At 48.0% G+C, this 21,855-nt stretch overlaps 2 protein-coding genes across 4 annotated transcripts in view; one reads left to right on the forward strand and one right to left on the reverse strand.

Annotated features, from left to right (window-relative positions):
* The window catches only part of HDLBP (high density lipoprotein binding protein), a 97,400-nt gene extending 80,363 nt beyond the window's left edge, over positions 1 to 17,037 (reverse strand). The window contains exon 1 of the mRNA XM_001513250.5: positions 16,953 to 17,037. The gene's annotated coding sequence lies outside the window, so the exon portion shown is untranslated. The remainder of the gene's footprint in view (positions 1 to 16,952) is intronic.
* Positions 16,863 to 21,855, forward strand: part of SEPTIN2 (septin 2) — a 40,700-nt gene continuing 35,707 nt past the window's right edge. The window contains exon 1 of one of the 3 annotated variants that reach the window (XM_029068732.2): positions 16,863 to 16,993. The gene's annotated coding sequence lies outside the window, so the exon portion shown is untranslated. Of the gene's footprint in view, positions 17,033 to 17,183; positions 17,251 to 21,855 lie in introns of those variants that run through there. The other 2 variants (XM_029068733.1, XM_001513209.6) reach the window with 2 other exon arrangements.

Below are 21,855 nucleotides of genomic sequence, written 5' to 3' on the forward strand. Positions count from 1 at the left end.
AAAGATAAACAATCAATGGTATCTATTGAGTGCTTACTGCCCACCGAGCACTGTACAAGCACTAGAGAGAGTACAATACAGAAGACTAAGTCCCTGCCCAGTAAAAATCAGAGAAGCAGCCATGGCCTAGTAGGTTGGGGGAAGCACGGGCCCAGGAGTCAGAGGACTCGGATTCTCATCCCGGCTCCGCCACACACCTGTTGTGTGACCTTGGGTAAATCATTTAAATTAGGTGCCTCAGTTACCTCTTCTGTAAAATGGGAATTCAATACCAGCTCTCTCTCCTACTTAGACTGTGAGCCTCATATAAGAGAGGGACTGGGTCTGACTTTATTACCTTGTACCTTCCCTAGGCCCGAGAACAGTACTTGGCACATAAAGAGCACTTATCATTACCACTATTAAAATAAATTACTGAGGGATACATCCCTTAAGTGCAAGATGAGGGACTTGGGGAGGGTGACTACTTTAAGTGCTGAAACGGAAGAGACCCAAGTGCATCACTGATGCAGAAGAGGGAGGAAAGTGAGGGCTCAGTCGGGGAAGACCTCTTGGAGAAGTGCTAATCTCCTCCTGTAAGCTCAATGTGGGCAGGGAATTTATCACACCAACCCTGTTGTATTGTACTTTCCCAAGCTCTTAATACTGTTCTCTGGTCGAAGAGATGGGATTTCAGTAGAGCACAGATGATGGGGAGATTGGTGGTCTGTCAGATACGATGGAGGAGGGAGTTCCAAGTGAGCGGGAGGTCTTGGGCGAGGGGTCGTCATCATTGGTAATTATTGAGCACGTCAGTGGTGAGAAAGACAAAAATCGATGTAAGGTGAGAAGGTTGGTGCTGGAGAAGCAAAATGGGCAGGTTGGGAAGAGATCAGACTGGTAAAGTAGGAGGGGGAGAGTTGATCGAGGAGTTCGATGCAGAGACGGATGGGCATCCAATGAAAGTTTTTGAGGAGAGGGGAGATGGGTCTGAGGGTTTTTTTTTGTTTTTTTAAATAAAAGTGATCCAGGCAACAGAGTTAGGCATGAACTCGAGAGGGGAAAGATCAGAGGCAGGGAGGTCAGTGACGAGGCCGATGCAGTCGTCAAGGCAGGATATGATAAATGCTTGGATCAGTGTGGTAGCAGTTTGAGTTGGGGCGGAAGGGGAGGATTCTAGAGATGTGCAGAACGTAGAACCGGCCGTGGGATTTAGTTCCATGCGTGTAAATTTCAGTGGCCAACAAACTCCCCAACGTTATATGCCCACAAAAACAAGGGTGGAAAATTAAAGGGGGCATTTTGGACCGGTAGCATTGTCAATTAAAAAAGAAAATGCATAAACCTTGATTTCAACATGACCGGTTGCACCTTACTCTGCTCTCTATTGATTTTTTTTAAATCAGAATTACAGAGAGTATCATTTTAGTCTCATTCAATGCTGGAATAGTGAGTGTCATTCTAGAAATAACCCACTCAAAATATCCAGCGGTGGTAATCTCAAAAGTGAAATAATTCACCTGCATTACATATTTTTACCAAAAAAACTCTAGGGATATACTACCAGAACCACTGCAGATGGAGGTGGGGCAATCTGGGTGAGAAGTGTCCACGGAGTCGGAGACGACTCGACTGCATAAGACAAGACAAGAATTAGGTGGGTGGAAGGGGAAGGAAGGAAAAGGTGGGGAGTACATTGCACCGGGGAAGTAAAGTTAGTTACTCCAAAAATTTCAGTCATTAGGCTTACAGTGTGGAGAAATGAAAGGATGCATCTAAACCACAAAATGACCGACTAGAGTGCCTAACAACCAGATTGCCCGTGTAGATTGATACTGTATTCTCAAGCAAAGGACACAAAAGTAGCCACATGACCTACTGGCTAAGGCCCAGGTCTGGGAGTCAGAGGACCTGGGTTCTGATCCCGGCTCCGCCACTTGTCTGCTTGTGTGACCTTGAGCAGATCACTTCGCTTCTCTGTGCCTCAGTTGCCTCATCTGTAACATGGGGATTAAGACTGAGACCCACCTGGGAAAGGGACTGTTTCCAAACCAATTATCTTGTATCTACCCTAGTCCTTAGCACAGTGCCTTGCAAGTAATAAGTGCTTAAATATCATAATTAAATATTAGGGAAGCAGCGTGGCTCAGTGGAAAGAGCACAGGCTTGGGAGTCAGAGGTCATGGGTTCGAATTCTGGCTCAGCCACTTGTCAGCTGTGTGACTTTGGGCAACTCACTTCACTTCTCTGTGCCTCAGTTACCTCATCTGTAAAATGGGGGTTAAGACTGTGAGCCCCACGTGGGACAACCTGATTCCCCTGTGTCTACCCCAGCGCTTAGAACAGTGCTCGGCACATAGTAAGCGCTTAACAAATACCAACATTATTATTATTATTCTCTCTGCCTCAGTTACCTCATCAGTAAAATGGGGATTAAGACTGTGAGCCCCACGTGGGACAACCTGTTCACCTTGTATCCCCCCACCGCTTAGAACAGTGCTTCACACATAGTAAGCGCTTAACAAATGCCATCATTATTATCTTTATTATTATAAAAAAAAGAACCTAACTATTGTCTAACAGGCCACCACGGTGTGCCACATTGAAATACTTTGAAAATAAATAGGGTAAAAACCTATTCATTCCCATTCCTTCAACCTGTCCACTCCAAAACACCGTAAAATCCTTGTAAGCAGGGATCATAGCAGTCAACTCTTTGTATTCTCCCAAGTGCTTAAAACAGTGTTCTGCCTCAAGTGGGAGATCAGTGAGTAATTTTAACTGATTGACTCTCTTTATACCATCCCCTTTTCCTCTCATTTCAGTGAGTCAGGTGACTTGGGATTCCATACCCAGCTCTGCTACTTGCCTGGTGGGGGACTTTGAGCAATTTGCTTAGCTTTTCTGTGCGTCTGTTTCCTCATCTGTAAAATCATAAGGTAACTGTTCTCTGTCTCAGACTGTGTTCAGCCCAATCATTTACCATATAGCAAGTATTTGATAAATTTCAACATCAGTGCCGTTAGTTTCCAAACTGTCTCCTTTCCTTTTTAAAAATTAGGGCCCGCCTAACAGTTAAGTTTTTGTAGGGGTTTTTAAGTCGTGCTAAAACGTTCCCCACCAACGAATAATTAATACAAGCAAAATCAGCAAACCAACTAGATCGAGATAATAATTAGTCTTATTCAAACCATTATGAACTCTTAAGCCAAAATAAGTAGGTTCAAGTCTCACTTTCATAATTACACTACTCTAATACAGACTGAGGGCTGACTTGTGGTTTCTAATTCTCTCCCAGCCCCCACCCCCCACAACATACATCTTTCCATAACCCCAAGAACCGCTTCTTGAAAGAGTTTCTTTACTGAAGCTTACAAATATAAGGGCAACATCCTATGTAAACAGCTTAGGGATAAACACTCAAGACCCGTTCAAAAGTAACAGTGGCCATATCAAATTGACAAGACCCAAAAGAACTAGTTGTTTGCTATAAAACAATGTAGGGGAGGCCATTAAGGGCAATACAAAGACACTTTTTTTTTTTTTTAGGAACCGTAAGGAAGTTTCTGTATATGAAGAATGGCCTCAAGTCCAGAGTTGGAAAAGTGAAATTCACATATTTAAATTCATTCAAGCGCATTTACTGAGTGCTTATTGCATGCAGAGCACTGTACTAAATGCTTGGAAATTACAGTTCAGCAACAGAGACAATCCCTGCCCAACATCGGGCTCACAGTCTAGAAGTGGGGAGGCAGATATCAAAACAAGTAAACAGGCAACTGAATCAACCTGAATCAAACAGTACGCATACACTAATCGACGCGTTCTTCTATGCTGCCTTTTAACCGTTAATATACTACTGCTTTTAAAGACCAAGGTAGAGGGTCTGTCCCATCCATTTGACTTCCATTTTAGTTCCTTCAATCAGTAAAACGAGAATACCACTTACCAGCCTCCCCAGGACGACGGAAAGGTAATGTTCGAAGCAGCTTCCCAACTAATAAAGACGCCCAATGTTACCATTCACGAAGCCCGGGGGAATTCAAAATTCAAACCCGTCACCTGACTTGACATCACCTGACTTATCAACAGATGCCCAACCCTCAACTGGCCACTCTGGTGGCCATTCGAGATTGCCTGGATCAAAGGCAACCTATCCTCACCTATATAAGGTTTACCCTCCCAGGTCAAAGAAAAGACAGGCTGCTGGCAAGACAGCATGGGGAAGCTGTTCAGGTGCTGCCTGTGCTATATCTGTTCGGGGAACAAAGAACTTCGGTCTCTGGGGTTGACGATCCAACCTCTTTCATGAGCAATTAAGAAAATTAGAAAGAGTGCTTCAAACTCAAGAAAGGAACCACTTGGTTCTTCAGACAGTTGCTGTTTTTGCAATATCACCTTGCTATTTTTCACTACACTCATCTCCATCTGATGATCTCAAAAAAGCTATCATTAGCATACAGTAGAAATTTTCACATCAAACTACGGCTTAATTTAGCAGTATATGAGCTGCCTACGTGCCAAAAGACACTTATAATAGCTCGTGCTACTAAAGCATAGCTGTTTTGGAATCAGTAATTTCTTTTTTTTGCATTCTCACCAACCTCCAAAATCTGGTAGGTAACTTAAAATGATGTCTCCCATAACAAATAAGTCTACTCTATTTAAATTCAACATAAGATGGCCAGAGAAGTCAGTGCAATAGCATTAGGGAAACAAATAAATACAGCAGTGCAATTGAGAGCCTACTCTCTTCTTGTCCGCCACCTTTAACTCAGAGGTATACAGAGCATGTCTTGGTTTATTTAAGGATATGTAGATGAATGAGGAAGTGGAACAAAGTTAACAAACGTGTGCAGTGGTAAGTAAAAAGTCGTATTCTCGGTTCTTACGACTGAGTCCTTGGCTAATTTAATCTTTGCCCGCTTAGTTTACTTGTGAATCGTTAAACCTGCACTTGTATTCATTAGGGCTGCAGTCCCGATGAAAACCATTTATAATATAAATGTGAAATATCTTCATAAATGTTCTCAGTTACAAGGGAGCATAAAGTTTTCTCCAAACATGCGCCATTATCTGGTACCTTTCTGAAGAGCTAAACCGCTTTTCAGACCTTGACCCACACAATATTCCAATAAAAAAGGAGTAAAGAGCAGCTAAAGAGGCTCAAATAAGTTCAAAATAAAGTGATGACTTCAGGCTGGATGAGAGTCTCCAGTTGCCGAAGCATCCCTTCCTTTCCTTACCACTGTCTTTTTCTATCCCTTTGCATCTCAATTTTTACTTTTTTAAACCAATAACCTGTCGTCCCTCTTTGCGTAGGGCATCTTTAGCTTTTCACTTCTTCCCATTTCCCCTAAGGCCACATGTTGTAGCAACCTTACTGAGTTTTAACTCTCTCTGGAGTCTGTGGACGTAGCTCCTTCCATAGGCCAGAAGTGGTTGCTACCGAGGTGGCTGCTTCAGAACAGAGGGACGCCCATCTTCCCTTCCCCCAGGAACCTTGCACCACCTCCGCAGTCCTCCCAGCCCTTGCTTACCTGAACAATAATAATAACTGTGGTATTAAGAGCTTACTATGTTCCAGGCACCGTATTAAGCGCTGGCGGGGAATACAAGCAAATCGGGAGGGACACAGTCCCTGTCCCACATTGGTCTCAGAGTCTTAACCCCCATTTTACAGATGAGGTAACAGGCACAGAGAAGTGAAGTGACTTGTCCAAGGTCACACAGCACAAAAGTGGCAGAGCCAGGACTAGAACCAGGAGAAGCAGCGTGGCGCAGTGGAAAGAGCACGGGCTTTGGAGTCAGGGCTCATGAGTTCGAATCCCAGCTCTGCCACTTGTCAGCTGTGTGACTGTGGGCAAGTCACTTAACTTCTCTGGGCCTCAGTTCCCTCATCTGTAAAATGGGGATTAAGACTGTGAGCCCCACGTGGGACAACCTGATTCCCCTGTGTCTACCCCAGCGCTTAGAACAGTGCTCTGCACATAGTAAGCGTTTAACAAATACCAACATTATTATTATTATTATTAACCCATGACCTTCTGACTCCCAGGCCCGTACTCTATCCACTTGTCTATGCTGCTTCTCTTCCATAAAGGCCAAGCAGCCACTCTTATGCTACCTTTATAGCCAGCCTTTCTTCCCATCTGCACCTGACCCCGGATAAAGCTAAGTGGGACGTTCGGATCCCGATCCGTCCTGCTTTGCTGCAGTTCTCGTTGGCGGAGGGCTCGCAAGTTACACAGCTACCATCTTACTCCACAGAATTGTCCCAAAAGGGTATTTTAAAACAGTCTGCGTCGGGGGAGACGGAGAATGCGGTCTCTGTACCGGTGCCGATTTCAAGCATCCTCCAGGGAGGGCAAGGCAATTACCATAAAACAGGAGAGTTAGCGCTTACTTGTAATTGTCCTTCCCTGAAAATTAGAATGGAGTAGCCTGACAGTTTAAAAACAATATCGGTTTACAAGAATTTTACCAGCTCTGACCTTAAATACTGTCAACAAATTATTCTGCTCATATGCAGGCAAAGAGCGGCAGACAACGGTGTCTGTGGGAGCCTCACTTATTAGGAATGCAGCAAGTCTTAAAGACGATTCAGAGAAGAAGAATGACGGTTCTATTTTTCAATCCCCTAACAAAAGGTTAGGGGTTGGATTTCCTCGCCTCACCAAAAATAGGCTAGGAAGGGACTAAAAGTATATCGGCAACTAGTTAACGGTTCGACATCTGCCCTGAAGACAGAATGGCTTAAATTGCCGATGAAAAGATCTAGGTTGCTTTTCCACAGCAAAAGTTGCTAAATCGTGGACTACTCCAGGACGAGCAGGTGGGAGATTCTGTCAAACATTTGCAGTTCATTAATTTTATTTTTTTTTTGGTAAAGGGTATTTAAGTCCTTACTTCGTGCCAGGCACTGTTCTAAGCACTGCGGTGGATACAAGATAATCAGGTTGACACAGCTCCTGTCTCACGTGGGGATCACAATCTTAATTCCCACTTTACAGATGAAGTAACAAGCACAGAGAAATGAAGCGACTTGCGCCAGGTCACGCAGCAGACAAGTGGCGGAGCTGGCAATAGAACCCAGGTCCTTGCACTATCCACTAGGTCACACTGCTTCTTTAAAGCCTTAAACAGCTTTGTGAACTGTGCGTATCTCATCAGTCAAGAGCTCATTCATCCTTCTGGAAAACTGTGCCTCTCGCCACTTCCACTTTATGAGTGCAGAGCACTGGGCTAAGCATTTGGGAGAGAGTACACTAGAGTTAGAAGGCACAAAACTCACCCTCGAGAGGTTTACATTCTAATGTGCAAAGAGCAGTGTGGCCTGGGGGAAAGAGCACAGGCCTGAGAGTCAGAGGACTTGGACTTTAATCCCGGGTCTGCCACTTGTTGGCTTTGTGACCTCGAGCAAGTCACTTGGCTTGGTGCCTCAGTTCCCTCATCTGCAAAATGGGAATTCGATACCTGTTCTCCCTTAGACTGCGAGCCCCACGTGGGGCCTAGCTATCTTGTATCTACCCCAGTGTTTAGTACAGTGCTCCGCCAGTAGTAAGCACTTACCAAATGCCACTATCATTCCTGGGGATTATCAACACCTCCATGGCAAAGGCATCATTGGTGCAAAAGGATTAAATGGGGTCTGACCTGCTTCAAGGAGGGTAAGTCCCAGGTGCACCAGTCCTAGGTGTTGAGCCTAACCTCAACCCAACCAATGTAGCTGGTTCACCTCAACTATTCCCTCAACTATTCCCACACGGTATCGCCGCTGACTCGGTCATGGATTCAGGCTCGCTGCAGCAATGCTCCGCAATGGGAACATGTGCCCCACCTGACCATTCTTTCTACACTGCTTCAACTGCCAAGGAACATTTCCCTGTGGTACATCTTGCGAAGGGCCTCTATTGCCCTTTCGGCCTTGAAATTTCCATTCCATCAGTACTGCCCCTCCTTTGCTTCAAGGAGTGTAAAGTTTCCCATTAACAAATTCGTTCAGTGCTTAATTCATCCGACCAGGGAGATTGCCAGCTCCTGTAAGAGATTTTGAAATCCTCAGCTGCCAAAGAGGGGAAAAAATAGTTATGTGTGCCCACTTCGAAGTTGTTCATCTGTGTCTCTCAAGGTGACCAGTTACCTCACTTCTTTAAACGTGAAATTTAGTGAATTCTGATTTACAATTACAACATCCTGAACTCAGTCTCGAGAACGAGTGGAGGCTAGGTCGTCCTGGGAGAAACTGGTTCCTTAATTCAGTGTGACCCAGATTGAGCTGAGAGTAGGAATGGAGCATAAAGCAAAAGGTTGTGTTCAATTCCCCCAGGTTCTTGATTTTTTTAATCTGGGTACAGAGTACACCCCTGTGGAGAAAAGCTTCAAAAGCCTCTCTATACAACACACCTATCCTTACTGAAAAAGGGACAAAACCTGGGTTCTAAATCCAGCTCCGCCACTTGTCTGCTGTGTGACCTTGGGCAAGACACTTCTCTTCTCTGGGCCTCAGTCACCTCATCTGTAAAATGGGGATTAAAACCGTGAGCCCCATGTGGGATTTAAACCGTGTTCAACCTGATTATTTTATATCTACCGAAGTGCTTAGTACAGCTTGACCTAGACCATGTCCAACCTGATTATATCTACCCAAGCGCTTAGTACAGCGTGCCTGGCACATAGTAAGAACTTAAATACCAATATAAAGATGCCAATTTAGCATCAAGGTATTACAGCTTACAGAGTGTGGGGCTTTCAGACTCAAAAAGCAGCAAGTTGTCATGGTTTGTGGATTTAGTTGAACCACAAGGGAAATCAATCGTATTTGAGCACTTACCAGGCGCAGAACACTGCACTAAAGCCAGTAAGTATCTTGCCGGAAAACGTCACAGGCGGCCTACAAGTCTACTCTTCATTATTCATTATTATCATTGTTAATAACTAATTATTGCTTTGATCGGCCACTGGTAGAGAGCTTAACCGGTAAACCCGGGTCAGGCATCTGATATGCGAAGTGGCTGCAAACAAGCACCTGCCAACCACCTGCATCAATTACAACCAAAAGGTTAATTTGGTTATGATTTTCAGAGTCTAGACCGTAAATAAGGAGTGGGAAAATAATGGGGTACGTAATTGGGAACTTGTCACGTCACACACTTGGGATGGTCAATGAACTGCAACCGCTAAATATGTTTCATATATATATTCCATCTTCATAACTCTCAAATTAATGTGGAAAAAAGAAATCACACAAGCTATTGTAAGGAAATACCTTAGTCAAGTTTGATTCCTTCCCTTCTCCCTTGTCCAGCAACATCTCGACTGGTCTCTCCAAAACCGTCTTCTACTGGAAACATCCAGAAGACTGAGTGTTCAGGGGCCTGGGTGTAGAGATCATGCTCCTACTCCACAAAGAACTTTGCTCAAGGATCAGGTCACAGTTTCCAGTCGTGTTTCTGGCTGCTCAGTTACTGTTAATCCAGCATTTTCTTCTCATAACCCATCATCTAAAATACTTATGGGTATCAGAGGGTAGGGAGCAGATGATTCGCTTCAAATGTATCCTCCCAAGTAATCCAGTGCTTGCACCCCGTGAGGTGCTCAAGAAGTGCTGCGATTCACTTTTCAGAGCTAATCACAGCACTGTATTCTGAGGACTTCATTCTGGTCCACTGGGCATGTTTCTTAACAACATTCCATCTCCTAAAACGTGCATGTCATCTGGGAAGGTTCATAGTTCAGAAGACATCACAGGAAGCTATATTAGGCACCTAATATTTAATAAATTACAGTCCCATAGAAAGAAACTAAATGGTGAGAAATGTCACACAAGGGCACACCAAGTTAAGCAAGGAAATGAATCAAAGGGCAAAATTAAGAATGAAGGAAGAATGATCAATAAAGGTCAGTTTTTCCTCAATTACCGCTAAACCGGAGATAAACAGGTTTGGAACCCAAATTATCTAAGTTTGCTATCACTAAATTCAAAGAAGAGTAAACTAGACTATAAACTCCTTATAACCAGGGATCGTATCTACCACTTCTGTTTTTTTGTACTCTCCCAAGCACTTAGCACAGTGCTCAACACAGTAAAGCACTCATTAAATGTCATCGATTAATAGTTCCTACCATTCATTTTGCAGGGGACTGGCCAAACGTAGGCCATTCCCCTGAGAAGGGCATTCAATTTTAGACAAAAAAGGAATGATTACCCCTCTAGGGGTCACGCCTGGAAGAGTTTGCAGTACTCTACCAACCTCGATTACAGGATGGAGAGTCAAGCAGAGGACTACCCATTCCATTCCTAGCTTGGCCAGAGGCTCGTGAGTGGAAGGCCATCTGCTACAAACTCACCTGTGCTGAGCAGCAGCGGCACGGGAGAGAGTCGAGGGTGGAGACTCGAGTTTGCTGCACGGAAGGAGGCAATGGTAAACCGCTTCCGTATTTTTACCATGAAAACTCTATGGATCCACTACCAGAAGGATTGCAGATGGAGGTGGGGTGCTCTGGGCGAGATAGGTCTATGGCGTCGCTATGGGTCGGAGACGACGGCATAAGACAAGGAATGATTCAAGTCTCCTCAAGTGGAATGGAGAGGAAGGAAAACGTTATGATAGGATTACACGTGTGGAAAAGAGAACTATCACCAGGTGGATTGTTCCTTATAGGAATTAACAAAGTTGAAGCAACTGCACGTGGATCCGTACCTTCGGACACTTCGTATACACCCCACCCTCAGCTCCACAGCACTCATGCACAAATCTGTAAACTATTTGTATTCATTTCTGTCTCCCCTTCTTAGACTGTAAGCTCACTGTGGCGGGGAACTTGTCGACGAATTCTGGTGTACTGTATTCTTCCCAGTGCTTAGAACAGTGCCCTGCACACAGTAAATACTCAATAAATACAAAGTACTACACTAAACACTCAAATATGATTAAGCCTCTCTCGGGTGACATAGCCCTGTCCAGCTAAGTTAGCAAACTGGAATTTTAGGCTTTTTACAGTATAGTGGACCAGTGTTATATGCAAATATAAAGATCCCTAATTCTCACCCAAAACGAACTTGCCAACAGGTAAAAGTGTAGTGCTTTTAAGGATATTCTGATCGCTATAAGCCTTAAATGCCCACTATAATTTTGATGGGAAAGGAAAGCAGGAATGCAACTTTGGGGCGGGAGCTAAAAAAATGCAACATTAGCTTTCTTGTTAAAAACAATAGCCAGGCTGAAGACTTTACACTAGATACTTTGTTCCCAGCCAAATTAAGTATCACAGAATGATAACCAGAAAATTGTGGAGGCTAGGACCTAGAGAATTTTTAAAGTTTGCTCAGCTCACTTTGCAACCATCAGTAAACAATGCACACTAAGTACCATTAATGCCCTATGAATACTTCATTGCCTAGGCCTCTTGAGTGAACGAATAATGAAGAAATTATAGTCCCCCGGCCTCTCCCTACTTAGCTGATCTGCCATTCAGATTTGTTCAGGAGCAACTGACTAAATCATTTATTTAGGAAACCTAAATAAGACCAACACAAGCACTCCTCCAAAATTGTCCACTTACTAGTTCCTTTCCCTATTTAACCGATCTGCCATTCAGACTTGTTCAGATAGGAACTGACAAATCAGTTACTTAGGAAACCTAAATTAGAACGATACGAGCACTCCTCCAAAATTCAAATCCAAAGATAAAAACTCAGCTACCCCAGTGATGCTTATAAAGTGATGCCCCAAAGAGGTCGCTGCTAAATTCAAAGAAAGTCTGCTCTTGGAACAGATAACCCAGCTAGACTATAATAATCACAATAATCATAACAATAATAATAGGATGTGCCAAGCACCAGGTAAGATACACGATAATCAGGTCCAACGTGGGGCTCACAGGCTAAAAAGCAGTGAGAACATGCACTGAATCCTCATTTTGCAGATGAGGGAACTGAGGCCCAGAGAAGTTAAGTGACTTGCCAAAGGTCACACAGCAGACGACTGGCAGAGCCGGGATTTGAACCCAGGAACTCTGATTACCAGGCCCGTGTTCTTTACACTAGGCCACACTGCTTCTCCGTGAATCATCCCATCAGATGAAATTTGTTGATTTAACCTTCCTGTGTCTCTCCACATCAAGCAAAACTCCTCCCAATAGGCTTCAAGGCTCTCCATCACCTGCCCTCTTCTCCAGCTTGCTGTCTCTGCTCCTCCCAAGCCAACCCTCGAGCAATGGATCTCGATTCTTCCCGCCTCCAAACATTCATTCATGAAACTGTCCCAGCCTGAAACTCCCTCCCATCAAGCAAAGCTCCCCTAAAAAGCCCACCTCCTCCAACAAGCTTTCCCCAATTAATTTCCCAACACTCTGATCCACATCGTTCCTTCGGCCAACTCTGGCGCTGGTCAACTGAGTTTTTTTATTCTCTTCTTAGCACGCAGGTGTACCCGATTAGTTTTGACCATTCTAGTTGTAAATGTTTTCTGCTCGCCTCCCCCTTTCAGATATAAGCTCCTAGTGGGCAGGGAATGCCTCACTTATTTATTATGCCCGGTACTCCGCACCAAATTGGTGCTCAATAAATACAACTCTGAAGAGCGGCACCACTGTTCTGCAAGCATCAGAAGCTATGCAGTAGGCCCAAAAGCATCCCATGCAAAAAGACGCTTTAGATGATCTAATCCTACCTGAAGTCATAAAAGTATCTATTCTAAAGTCCCTCAATTAAAGTCAAGCATATGTTGCGGTGTAGCTGGGAACTCTGAGTGCCCCATAGCAGGAAAAAATTAAGACATCAAAAGCAGCTCAAGTGCTTTCCCCTCTATTCTCAATTAGCCGATAACTGGAAAAACCTAGCCTTCGCAGTCTCTATAGATGAAAAGGAAATAGTACCAACGTGGCCCGCTACACTACAAATGCTTTATAAATTAGCTTTCTGTGCCCGGTGCCGAGTAATTACAAGATGGGTTCAAAACTGCCCGCCCAGAATGACCTACTTATTGAGCCTGTTCTCAGAGAAGTCAGACCCTGATGTACAATCCCAAGTTAGATATCTTATTTCATAAAAGGGCTAGATATTATCAAAAATAAGGATTAGCAATATCTTCTGATGCCTCTGAAGGCTAGAATAATATTCACCCTAAATTTAGGTCTCTAGTTAATTTAGGAGCATTTAGGCATTACTAGAGCAGCAGTGGGTAATGTTCTCCATCCACCTTCCAAAGTTGGTGTCTGGGGATAAGAGAGCACTTGCCTAAAGCCAGCAGCACCAAGATACTTCCTTGAACATTATCGGATTTGTTAAGACTCTAATCAGTTCTCACAAACTGCTCTGCACTCTCAGCAAAGGACCAGCTCCTCAATCTCTTCCGTTTGGTAAGGCCAGATGAAAAGAATGGGTAATGCTGGTTAATAATGTTGATATTTGTTAAGCGCTTACTATGTGCAGAGCACTGTTCTAAGCGCTGGGGTAGATACAGGGTAATCAGGTTGTCCCACGTGAGGCTCACAGTCTTAATCCCCATTTTACAGGTGAGGTAACTGAGGCACAGAGAAGTTAAGTGACTTGCCCACAGTCACACAGCTGAGAAGTGGCAGAGCCGGGATTCGAACCCATGACCTCTGACTCCCAAGCCCGGGCTCTTTCCACTGAGCCACGCTGGTTGGAGAGTGAGTATAAGGACTGAACAAATAATATGATTTTACTTTGACGAAAGCGCTCAGTCTAGGAAGGAATACCTTCCTCTGCTCAGAACATAAGCAGATAGTCTTCAGGTTCATTTTCCTCGGACCAGCCCTTTGTGCAAAAACATCTGAACTGTACAGGACTTTACAAACAGTTTAAGAGTCCCTCAGGGTGGCCCTAACGGGTGGTTAAGACCTTCAAAGGTACTGCAGAATACTATCTCAGAAACTTCAGACTTTGCACATCGACAAATATCTTTCCGGATTCCTCATCGTGAGCACAAAGTTGCCGATAACTGCCCTTAAGTGTGAAGTGGAAAAACGGATATGAAAGTCACTTTTGTTTTTATTTTGGGGGGCGGGGGAGAGGAGGAAAGAGGGAGAGGATCCAAATGAATGGAAGATCTTGCCTATTAGGTACGCTAAACTCCTTTCATTCAATCGCATTTATTGAGCGCTTACTGTGTGCAGAGCACTGTCCTAAGCCCTTGGAAAGTACAACTCCTGGTGGGCCAGGATTGTGACTACCTTCTTTATTATATCGTACCCTCCCAAGCGCTGAATAAAGCGCTCTGCAAACAACAAACATTCCGACACCACTGACTGGAGTCACCAAAGAGATGTTTAGCTACTCCTAACCCAGGGAAGAGCACCCACAGAAATGTTACTATCCCATGGTGGCCTAGAGGAAGAAGCCAAGGATATGAGGTGGGCAGAAATAGCTCTTCTCTAAACTGCAAGCTCTCTGGATCGATTGCAGGTGGAGGTGGGGCGTTCTGGGAGAGATGTGTCCGTGGCGTCATTATGGGTCGGAGGCGACTTGACAGCAACACTGTGCCTCGTTAGCGTCTGTCCCGCCATCGACCAATGGCCCACATCCTACCTCTGGCCTGGAATGCCCTCCCTCGTCACATCCACCAAACTAGCTCTCTTCCCCGCTTCAGAGAGGCCTACTGAGAGCTCACCTCCTCCAGGAGGCCTTCCCAGACTGAGCCCCGCTTTTCCTAATAATAATAATAATGTTGGTATTTGTCAAGCGCTTACTATGTGCAGAGCACTGTCCTAAGCGCTGGGGTAGATACAGGGTAATCAGGTCGTCCCATGTGAGACTCACAGTTAATCCCCATTTTATAGTTAATCCCCATTTTACATTTTCCTCTGCTCTTCCTCCCCATTGCCCCAACTCCCTCCCTCTGCTCTGCCCCCTTCACCTCCCACAGCATACTACTCTATTTTATTAATGGTGTGTATATATCTATAATTCTATTGATCTATTTTGATGCTACTGATGCCCCTCTCCTTGTTTTGTTGTTTGTCTCCACTCTAGACTGTGAACCCATTGCTGGGTAGGGATTGTCTCTATCTGTTGCCCAATTGTCCAAGCGCTTAGTCCAGTACTCTACACACAGTCACCGCTCACTAAATACTATTGAATGAATGAGATCCTGAGCCTATCAGTGGCCAGGGCTGGTGTCTCTCTGTTGCCCAACTGACCCAAGCGCTTAGTCCAGTGCTCTGCACATAGTAAGCACTCAATCATTACGGTTGACTGAATGAATGAGATCCTGAGCCCATAATGGGGCAGGCCTGGTGTCTCTCTGTTGCCCAACTGTCCCTGCCAAGCGCTTAGTCCTGCGCTCTGCACACAGTAAGTGCTCAATCAATACGATCGAATGAATGAGATCCTAAGCCCATAATGGGGCAGGGCTGGTCTCTCTCTGTTGCCCAACTGTCCCTTCCAAGTGCTTAGTCCAGTGCTCTGCACATAGCACTCACTAAATACTACTGAATGAATGAGATCCTGAGCCCTTTCTAGGGCAGGGCTGGTGTGTCTCTGTTGCCCAACTGTCCCTTCCAAGCGCTTAGTCCAGTGCTCTGCACATAGTCAGCACTCACTAAATACTACTGAATGAGTTCCAAGCCCTTTATGGGGCAGGGCTGGTGTCTCTCTGTTGCCCAACTGTCCCTTCCAAGCGCTTAGTCCAGTGCTCTGCACATAGTCAGCACTCACTAAATACTACTGAGTTCCAAGCCCTTTATGGGGCAGGGCTGGTGTCTCTCTGTTGCCCAACTGTCCCTTCCAAGCGTTTAGCCCAGTGCTCTGCACATAGTCAGCACTCAGTAAATACTACTTAATGAGATATGAGCCCTTTCTAGGGCAAGGCTGCTGTCTCTCTGTTGCCCAACTGTCCCTTCCAAGCGCTTCGTCCAGTGCTCTGCACACAGTAAGCACTCAATCATTACAATTGAATGAATGAAATCCTGAGCCCTTTATGGGGCAGGGCTGGTGTCTCTCTGTTGCCCAACTGTCCCTTCCAAGCGCTTAGCCCAGTGCTCTGCACATAATCAGCATTCAGTAAATACTACTGAATGAGATACAAGCCCTTTCTAGGGCAAGGCTGCTGTCTCTCTGTTGCCCAACTGTCCCTTCCAAGTGCTTAGTCCAGTGCTCTGCACACAGTAAGCGCTCAATCATTCCGGTTGAATGAATGAATGAGATCCTGAGCCCATCACGGGGCAGGGCTGGTGTCTCTCTGTTGCCCAACTGTCCCTTCCAAGCGCTTAGCCCAGTGCTCTGCACATAGTCAGCACTCACTAAATACTACTGAAGGCGATACGAGCCCTTTATGGGGCAGGGCTGGTGTGTCTCTGTTGCCCAACTGTCCCTTCCAAGCGCTTAGCCCAGTGTTCTGCACACCGTGAGGGCTCACTAAATACGACTGAACCATTGTACGGGATTCCCAGAATCCTCCTCTCCCGGGCCTCCTCCATGACCATCCCACCACCCCGGTGCCTGCCAAATCCACTTGTCCCCAACGGGGTGGGGCAGGGAGGGGACACCGGAGGGTCCCCCATCTCTCCCGACCCCCTCCTCCCCCGGGCCGGCCCCGGTGGGGGGCTCGGGACGGGACCCGAGGGGAGGTCAGGCCCCTCCATGCCCCGTGGGCCTCAGGCCCAGTTAGGCCAAGGGAGCCAACAGCCAGCCAGGCGCGCCCCCGCGCGCGCGCCCCCGCTGGGGGAGAGGGGCAGACCTCCCGCTCCCCCCAACTCGATGGTCCTCTGCGGCACCACGTGACCCGTCCCCACCAATAGGACCGCCGCCCGCACCATCGAGCCCCGCCGCTGCGGCTAGAGAGGCCCCCCGCTCCGCCTGCGACGGCTCGCTACTGCCGCCATCTTCCCGGAGGAGACGGCCCAGGCGGCGGCTTTGCAGCCCGGAGATTGCCCCTTCCCTCGTCCCGCTCCCAAGGCCTCGCCGCCTCGGCTCTCCGCGCCACAAAGAGCGTCGCTCGACCTGTTACCTTGTCTATTCTTAGCAGCGGAGGGAGGCCCGGCTCATACGGTGGGGGCCGCGGCCGAAGCGGGGCGGGCCGCCATCTTGGTAAAGGAGAAGAGGCTACGGTTGACCCCTTCCCCTCCCCCCCCGGCGCTATATGGCCGGCCGCCGTGGGAGGCGCACGGCGCCTGCGCGGGGGTTGGCGCCTGCGCGTTGGGCGGAGGGGCGGGGTTTGGAGGGGGTGGTGTGCGCGCAGGCGCGCCCCCGGCGGGGAGGGAGTGCGCGGGCTCGCGAGGCTGGGGTGGCGCGCGCTGCTGGGCCTGGTGAGTCTGTCCGTCCTGCTGTTCCTCCGGACCGGGGCGAGGGAGGGGGTGGAAGCGCTTAGGACAGTGTTCTGCACACGGTAGGCGCTCAGTAAAGAGGATGGGAGGATGGGGGGCAGGACTGGTCTCTCTCTGGTGCACAATGGGGCTGTCCAAGCGTTTAGGACAGTGTTCCGCACACGGTAGGCGCTCAGTAAAGAGGATGGGAGGAAGGGGGGGGGGGGGCAGATGGAGCCCGTTGGGGGGCAGGACTGGTCTCTCTCTGGTGCCCAATGCTGCTTTCCAAGCCCTTAGGACAGTGCTCTGCACACAGTAAACGCTCAATAAATATGATTGAGTGAATGAAGGGGGGCCGGGGCAGAAGGTGGGCCCGTTGGGGGGGCAGGACTGGTCTCTCCCTGGTGCACAATGGGGCCAACCAAGCGCTTAGGACAGTGTTCTGCACACGGTAGGCGCTCAGTAAAGAGGATGGGAGGAGGGGGGGGGGGCAGATGGAGCCCGTTGGGGGGCAGGACTGGTCTCTCTCTGGTGCACAGTGGGGCTTTCCAAGCCCTTAGGACAGTGCTCTGCACACGGTAGGCGCTCAGTAAAGAGGATGGGAGGAAGGGGGGGCAGACGGAGCCCGTTGGGGGGGCAGGACTGGTCTCTCTATTGCACATTTGTGTTTTCCAAACGCTTAGGACAGTGCTCCGCACACGATAGGCACTCAGTAAAGAGGATGGGAGGAAGGGAGGCAGACGGTGAACCCCTTTGCGGGGCAGGACTGGTCTCTCTCTGGTGTCCAGTGGTGCTTTCCAAGCGCCTAGGACAGTGCTCTGCACACGGTAGGTGCTCAATAAATGTGATTGAATGAGTGAATGGGGACGGGGGCAGACGGTGAACCCGTTGAGGGGCAGGGCTGGTCTCTCTCTGTTGCCCAATTGTGCTTTCCAAGCTCTTAGTACAGTGCTCTGCACACGGTAGGCGCTCAATAAATACCATTGAATGAAGGAAGGAATGGGGGCTGGGCCAGGGCAGATGGTGAGCCCGTTGTGGGACAGGGCTGGTCTCTCTCTGTTGCCCAGTTGTACATTCCAAGAGCTTAGAACAGTGCTCTGCACATAGTAAGTGCTCAGTAAATACCATTGAATGAAGGAAGGAATGGGGGCTGGGGCAGGGATGGTCTCTCTCTGTTGCCCAATTGTACATTCCAAACGCTTAGGACAGTGCTCCGCACCCATTAAGCGCTCAATAAGTATCATAGAGTGAATGGGGGCCGGGGCAGACGCGGAGCCCGTTGTGGGGCAGGGATGATCTCTCTCTCTCTCTCTCTGTTGCCCAATTATATATTCCAAGCGCTTAGTACAGTGCTCTGTATATGGTAAGCACTCAATAAAGATGGTGGGATGAAGCAAGGAATGGGGGCTGGGAGGGCGGGGGCAGAGGGTGAGCCCGTTGGGGGCCAGGGCTGGTCTCTCTTTGTTGCCCAATTGTGCTTTCCAAGCGCTTAGTACAGTGCTTTGCTCACCATAAGCGCTCAATAAATACCATTGAATGAAGGAATGAATGGGGGCCAGGGGCGGGACTGGGGCAGGAAGGGTTGGGAGCTGGGTGGGCCGGGGGGTCAGGGGCTGGGGTAGGAGGGGGCTGGGGACGGGGTCGGGGCCTGGTCAGGGCTAGGCTCCCTTCTCTTGGAGTCCTCAGTGTGGCAGCGAGATCTCCTGTCTCTCTGTCCCCTCTCTCTGTCACAGGCCCTCTCTCTGGCCCTGTCCCTCTCTCTGCCCCTGTCCCTCTATCTGCCCCCTCTCTGTCTCCATCCCTCTGTCTTTCCGTGCCCTCGCCCAGCCACACAGTGCTTCTCTTTACTAAGCGCTCACCAAGGCCACTTTGCCCCCCCACCCCAAGACCTGTCCCCTCCCCACCCCGACCCCCGGATTAAAAACCAACCCCAGACATGGAAATGGCAGCCTGCGGGGCCGTAGCCAGCCCAGGGACATTTTGTGTCTCTGTCTGCCTCTCTGTCTCTGTGACTGTCTCTGTGTGTCTCTGTGTGTCTGTGCATGTGCAGCCCAACGGGGAGGGAGCCTGGGCAGCCCCGAGGCCTTGGCAGGAAAAACGGTCGGCGACTGCGTTCACTCATACATTTGTATTTATTACACGCTTACTGTGTGCAGAGCCCTGTACGAAGCACTTGGAAAGTACAGTTGGGCAACAGTGAAAATTCCTGCCCAACAACGGGCTCACAGTCTAGAAGGGGGAGCCAGACAACAAAACAGGTAGACAGGCATCAATAGCACTAAAACAGATCAACAGAATTATAGATATATACACATCATTAATGAAAAATAGAGGAATAAATACGTACAAATACACAGCAGTGCCGTGGGGCGGGGAAGGGGGAAGAGCAGAGGGAGGGAGAAGGGGCAATGGGGAGGGGAGGAGGAACAGAGGAAAAGGGAGGCGCAGTCTGGGAAGGCCTCCTGGAGGCCTTGCAGGCCCCTCCTGGACACGGCCTGGCCATTTTCCTGCAGAATGAAGAGGGTGGGGAGGGGCCCCCTCCCCCACATCCCCCCCAGACTCCCCGGAGTGGAGTCAGAGGTCGTGGGTCCAAATCCGGGCTCTGCCACTTATCAGCTGTGTGACTGTGGGCAAGTCACTTCACTTCTCTGGGCCTCAGTTACCTCATCTGTCAAATGGGGATGAAGACTGAGTCCCACATGGGACAACCTGATTACCTTGTATCTACCCTAGTGCTTAGCACAGAGTAAGCCCTTAACAAATGCCATTATTATTATTATTTCACCCGGGACCCCAAATCCAAGGGGCCCACGGCCCGTGTAGTTCCGGAAGAAAGTGAGCCAAGTCCACGGGAGAGTCAGAGTTCGGTTTGGGAAGTATTTTAAAGGACGGACTTCCCCTCTGACGTCATTCCGCTCATTGTGTACAGAGCGCTGTACTAATATACACAAGACATATAAATTCCGATTCCTGCCCTCCAGGGTTTTGCCTGCACTAACCTTCAGTGGTTGCTGCCGGATGACCGAAGGCTTTGGCGTGTCACCAAAAAGAGACTATATGTGGACTTGTCATATCTTCCATCTAACCGTAGAGCACTCGGACGTGGTTGCTGTTGTCATTTAACGTCAAAGTTATTTTATATCGTCGGTCCGTCTCGAGGACGTTTTGGAGGGACGAGGCAGCCAGGGGTCTCGTTTTGAATTTGTTTTAGGAAATGCAGTGTAAAGGCAGTAAATGAAAACAGCAATAGGACACTTGCACTGAACTGGGAGGAGCAGAGTGGCCTTTGGGAAAGGGTAAGGGCCTGGGGGGTCAGAGGCCCTGGGTTCTAAATCTGGAGCCGGATCTGCCACTTGCCCAATGAATATGACCTTGGGCAAGTCACTGCACTTCACTTCCCTCTGCCTCAGTTTTCTCAACTGTAAAATGGGGATTCAGTTAGCCCGGTCTACCTCTTACTTAGACCGTGCCCCCCCATGTGGGACAGGGACTGAGTCTGATACGGTTAACTTGCTTCCACCCCAGCGGTCAGGACAGCGTTTGACCCACGGCAGCCCCTTAACGAATACCATAATAATAATTGATGCCTGAGATGAGAAAATGGACCTCTTGCTTTTGGAGCCTCACAAGAGATTTTGTTTGGTGGTATTTGTGGGCTGGCTTTGCCCGACTTGGAAATGTAGACATAATGTAGTCTCATTCCATATACAGTAATCCTACAAATTTAACTTGTGCAGAGGCCTCAATGAAACAAAGCTCCGGCAGCAAGCCAGTACTCTAATAAACTTTGCATATGTCCTCTCTTCTTTCTCCCCACCCCCACTATCCTCCAAAGATTTCCGGCATTCCTTTCCTTCTGTCCCTCTCAGGCCCTCTCCTGCTCTGTCGCTCTCTTCCCATCCAGGCAAATATACTGCCTGGAAACCCTTCGGTTTCTTGTTAGGTTTGTTTTGAATGGGTGTAAGGACTTGTGTGCCGCACGAAACCTCATGGAAGGCCACCTCTCATCGCAGGATTTGATAGGGCAACATACAAGTGAGTGCAAAGTTGCTCACATGGTCTGCTGCATTCCTAATCCGTGTGTGAACAGGAATTTGGGCACATGGATTCTGTCTGCTGTTTCCCTCCCCCCTCCCCGCCGCAACCCCAGCCACCATTGGCAGAGTATGTGGTTGAGAAAGGGCAATGTGAGGACCAGATGAAGCTCCATGAAGGCAAGAATTATGCCTACCAACTCTGTTTTATACTCTCCCGAGTGCTTTCTACAGCTGCATGTTGTCAGGGCTTAGGAAATACCACTGACTGATTATGTACAAAGGGCAATTTATTTTGTGTCCATCTCTCCCACTAGATTGTAAGAGTCTTGAGGGCAGGGCTTATATCTACCAACTCTACTGTATTGTACTCTCCCAAACACTTTCTTTATGGTGTTTAAGCGCTTACTCTGTGCGAGGCACCGTACTCAGTGCTGGGGTAGATACAAGGTGATCAGGTTGGACACAGACCGTGTCCCAGATGGGGCTCACAGTCTCAATCCCCCCTTTACAGATAAGGTAACTGAGGCACAAAGAAATTAAGTGACTTGCCCAGGGTCACACAGCAGACAAG

The sequence above is a fragment of the Ornithorhynchus anatinus genome, chromosome 7, assembly GCF_004115215.2.
Source record: "Ornithorhynchus anatinus isolate Pmale09 chromosome 7, mOrnAna1.pri.v4, whole genome shotgun sequence".
Classification (NCBI taxonomy): domain Eukaryota; kingdom Metazoa; phylum Chordata; class Mammalia; order Monotremata; family Ornithorhynchidae; genus Ornithorhynchus; species Ornithorhynchus anatinus.